The 4,979-nt window shown below is 33.2% G+C and overlaps 1 pseudogene; it reads right to left on the minus strand.

The window, feature by feature from the left end:
• Positions 1-243: 243 nt before the first annotated feature.
• Positions 244-1,140, minus strand: LOC149213958 (uncharacterized; annotated as a pseudogene).
• Positions 1,141-4,979: the final 3,839 nt, after the last annotated feature.

Genomic DNA, 4,979 nt, shown 5'->3' on the forward strand with positions numbered 1-4,979 from the left:
AAAGAGGAATTCTTATGCCACCTGGGGCTGGCTGCATGGAAATGTTCCTCAGTGGATCCGAATAAAATCTGGATGTTGCACCACCCTTCAGTTGCTCAAGACCACCTCTATAAGTATGCTTATGAGGTAGCATCCCAAAGTCCGTTGAGCCTATAACATGTTGAGTTTCTATTGGATTCCTATATTTTATGTTGAACCTCCAGAATATGCACTCTCGTGGTACCAATATTTTCTGAAGAAATATTATATCCTGATGCCACCGCCACCTGCAGGTCCATTGGTATAAAGAGATTCCAATTCTTGTGTAAAATGAACTGCATGATCCTTCAGATTAAATAGACCATCCATTCGCAATTTTAGGTCTATAGGCTCCATGGAAGACAAAGGATGTACATCAGAAGAATGTGCCTGCAAGCTTTCTAATCCGATAATATATGAAACTATATACTCTTGAGTTCCAGGTGCTCGCCCTTCCATCCATGACCGAACCAAATAATCCACTGCTGATGCACGCTTCACGCACCCCAATCCCCATATGATATTTCTCCCCAACCTTTCTAGCCGCATTCCTTTGGCACCAACTGAAGAAGTGTCTCAGGACGTTTTTGGAGGCTTAGTTCTGCTCCTTTGGCAAAAACCATATCTTTAGACAAAGGGAGAAATGATACATTTTGAAACATCAGGAGTTATATATGCACTAGGATCTCCAAGCTCGTAAAGAAGTTGTTGAGCACAAGTTCTAAAACTGATTTCTCCTCCACTGTTCTCAGCTTTGGCCCAATAGACTTCTCCATCAAAGCTTACGTTTGCAAATGGAAGAGATACATCAAGAAGCTGCTGAAAAGAAAACTCCCAGTGTTGATCAGCAGGATGCATGTAATACCCCCCTGTTATTTGACAGCCACACTCTAGAAGGTGACCAGTCAATGTTCCTTGTGCAAGTTCTTTCCAGCTATTCCAATTCCAACCAAGCTCATATACCATTGGTCCAAGACATAAAGCAGCATCAGCGAGACGTGATGTGATTATTACATTTGGTTGAGACTCCTCCAATACATGAACAATAGGAGTTGCTGAAACCGGGCAAGATGACCAGGGCTGCCTGAAGAAATGTAGAACTTGAAAAACCTTAACAATCATGTATTAAACAAACTTGATGATTTCTTCTTCAAAACAGAGTTTTAAAGAAGAAATGTCCTTGAGCATTATTAATAATGTGAATCTTGAAGTGAAACCTTATTGAAACTCCCTTTGGCCCGCAGGTATTATGAAGCACCTTGAGAACAATAACTTGCACTTAGCCCTAAATACCAATTTAACTCCTTGCTGACCTAGACATCAAACATGGATGTACATAACGAGAAATGAACTTTGATAATTTGACTTTGACAGCAAATTGGCAAGACCGAGTCTAACAAAAGGGAAAAGATCTCCTACAGGAGACACAGTCAGACCTACAGGAAGAAGAGACCATCCTATAGGAAAATCTATCAAACTTACAGGAAACACATAAAAGAGGCTAGGAAAGAATTGCTCAATAAGAAACAAAGGACAAGGGCCAAGAACTGAAAGAACCTAGCACACAACCAAACCTTATCTCCTACTATAGGTTCATTGAAGGAGGTAGGGTGATACCTAAAAATTTTTCCATTCGTCTATTCTTTGAACTTGAGAAAGAGAGGGCAAGGACATATAGGTGGATGCAAATTTCTAAATCAAAAGGGGTAGAGGATGTAGGCCACATGGAGGAGAAATTGTAGATGCCAGCAAAGTCATATGCCTTGTACCATAAGGAACAATGGCTACAATTACAGATAAAGGTCCTAGCACAAAGAGGAAATATTCCCTTCCAAGGCTATAAACAATTCATTGATCTCTGTGATCAAAGCACCTTGGAAGATAGAGCAAAGATATCTTAGTTTTACCTACACAATTTGGCCTTGAAGGATTTAAATGTGTGGGACACAAATCCAAAGCTAGGGGACTTGCAATTGATGGCCTTAGCATCTTGGTAAATCATGAGGAGGCAAGAGCTGCAGAGATGAAAAATGTGTTGGCAAAAGAGGAGGTAGAACCCCTTATGATCAGAGTAGAACAATCTAACCCAATGGCTGTCATCATCATCCTCAACCTCATTGCAAATGATCCCAAACTTGCACCAAGGTAACTTGCTCCACAAGAACAAAAAGTCACACACTTTGAATACATGTTAAGATTGCTAGGAGATGACAGTCATCAAGCTTGGTGAAGCAGATGGAACACCTTACCTTATAGCCTAAAAATCAAAGAATATCATTCTCCTGACAGAATGAGAGGCACTAAATAGAGCCCCACTGTATAAGCAGGCACTACAAAGACTCAAAGTCATTTGGATTGGCTTGAGGCTCAGTCCACCATTTCTTTTGGGAATGTTGGAAGGAAGAAAAGAAGAAGAAGAAAGAAAGCAGTGGGAAGAGATAGAGAAGAATGCAGGGTTTTACTCACAAGAGGAAGAGGATACAAAAGTTCAGGGAAGCCACCAAAGCAATGAAAGACATGGACATATATTGAGTTTCTTAGAGGATGAGAAACACTTTCAGTAGGGGGTGATGATAAGGCTCATCATTGGGTAAAATATATGTACCTTAATACACCTCCAAGCTTACCAAAATCAAATCTTCTTATAGTTCTTTACATGTTTTAATTATATTTTGCTTAATGAGATGAGTACAAGTAAGATGTTATGTCTAGTGGTCTAATGTGCATTGATTGCAGGTTTTTGGGAGCAAATTATGGATAATTAAGATGCAGGAACTCGAATGAGACAAGAAGGAGAGATTATAGGAGATGGATCTCCCTCATTAAATCCTCACTCACTCGAAGATCCCTCAATCAAATCACACCAGCTCAGAGTTGCAGGCAACCAAGTCATGAGGATCATTGGTAGCCAAGCCAATGATAGTTAAGAACCAGTTAATATTAAGATTGGGAGCCAAGCCTCCCTAGATTTAAGGAAGTTGTTGGAAACTTTAGTTGTATAAATAAAAAGGCCTAGAGCCTCATTAAGATTCAGATTTTTGATGCAAAATAAACAACGTAAACTTTGAAACGGGAACTAATACTGTTACCTATTTCGTAGAAATAGAAAAAAGTGATCCGATTTTGAAAAGGGGCGATGCAGAACACACATATTTTTTTTAGAGCATAGTTTTTGGCACTTTAAATAACCAATACGATTACCCATTTCATAGAGGTAGCAAAAAAGTGGCATGATTTTGAAAAGTGGTGATGCAGAATACACTTCTTTTTTTTCGGAGCATATTTTTGACACTTTAAATTTTCTTATGTATCAAATATAAATATTTATTTTTAAATGTTAGTGATTTTCATGCTGATTTTGAAACATGTTGATGCAACATACATTGTTTTTAGAGGGATTATTTTTCACACTTTAAAATTTATTATGTTCAATTTTTTTTGAAATCATGATTACTTAACAAATTTTCAAGTTGTTGTTTTTTTTTTTAATGTTGATTACTTAGAAAAGAAAATATAAAAATATATTTATTAAAAATGACAAAAAAAACACACAAAAAATGTTAAAAGAAAAAGAAAAAGAAAAAGAAAAAATTGTCTCCTAAACCATAAAAGAATTTGGAAATATATATATATATATATATATATATATATATATATATATATATATATCATAAACTATAAAATCAAGTAAAAGTAGAAAAAAAAAAAAAAAAAAAACATTAACAAAAACTAGAAAAAATAAATAAATTAATTAAAAACAAACTAGATTAAAAAAATAGAAAATTAACCAAAAAAAATTTAATAACTACTAAAATTAAGATTAAAGACATTTAAAAAAAACTAAAAAAATAAAAATACACTCAAATTTAAAAAAGAAGAAGAAGAAGAAGAAGAAGGAGGAGGAAAATTTAAAATATATATATATATATATATATATATATATATTCAAATAAAAATAAAATAAAAAAAACATTCAAAATTTAAAAACAAATATCTATTTCTGATTTAAAAAAAATAAAAAACTTTTAAATTTTTTATTAAACCCAACATTTTTTATTTAAAAACAGAAAAAATAAAAATTATATATATATATATATATATATATATATATATATAAAACATTTAAATTTTTTTAATAAATAATTATTTTTTATTTAAAAAACAAAAAATAAGGGCATATTTTTTATTTTTTTAAATAACAAACATCTGATTTTTGCTTTATTTTAAACACTTAAAAAAATTTAAGAAAAAAAAATTAAACTCTAAATTTATGCATTTTTTTTTAAAATAAACTTAAAAAAACAGTTTAAACAATATTTTTTTATTAAAAAAAAAAGACTCTACACCCTTCGTTGCCCGACTGCCTGTGGTGGCGCGGCCCTGGGTGGAGGAGGTTGCATTGAGGGGCTACATGCAAACTCCTCCACCAAGGGTTGTGCCACCACGGGCGGCCGGGCGGCGGCAAGGCGATTTGCTGGAATTACCCTGCTGCCACCCAACTGCCTGTGGTGGGGTGACCCTGGGCAGAGGAGGCTGCATGCAACCCCTCCGCCCAGGTTCGCGCCACCACGGGCAATCGAGAGAGTCGATTATTTTTTTTTAAGTTTATTTAAAAACAAAAGGGGGTTAATAATTTGTTTATTTTGTTTTAAATATAGAAATATAATCTCTTTTTTTTTTAAATTGTTTTGAAATGTATTTTTTTAAAAATAAAAATAAAAACTCTAAATTCTTTTATATTTTTAATCAAAAAATATTTATTTTGTTTCAAATTTAAATCTTTGCTTGTTTGGTTTTGTTTTTTTTTTTGGGTTAAAAATTTGAAAATACATATATATATTTTTAAATTTTAATTACTTTTTGTTTTTTAATTTGAGTGTTTTTTTGGGTTTTTTTAAAATGTTTTTAATATTAAATTTAGTAGTTTTTTTTTTTTTTAATTAATTAATTAATTAATTATT

Source organism: Pinus tabuliformis, chromosome 1_1, assembly GCF_031772625.1.
Source record: "Pinus tabuliformis cultivar Carrire ecotype Pingquan chromosome 1_1, CPIR1, whole genome shotgun sequence".
NCBI classification, from domain to species: Eukaryota; Viridiplantae; Streptophyta; class Pinopsida; order Pinales; family Pinaceae; genus Pinus; species Pinus tabuliformis.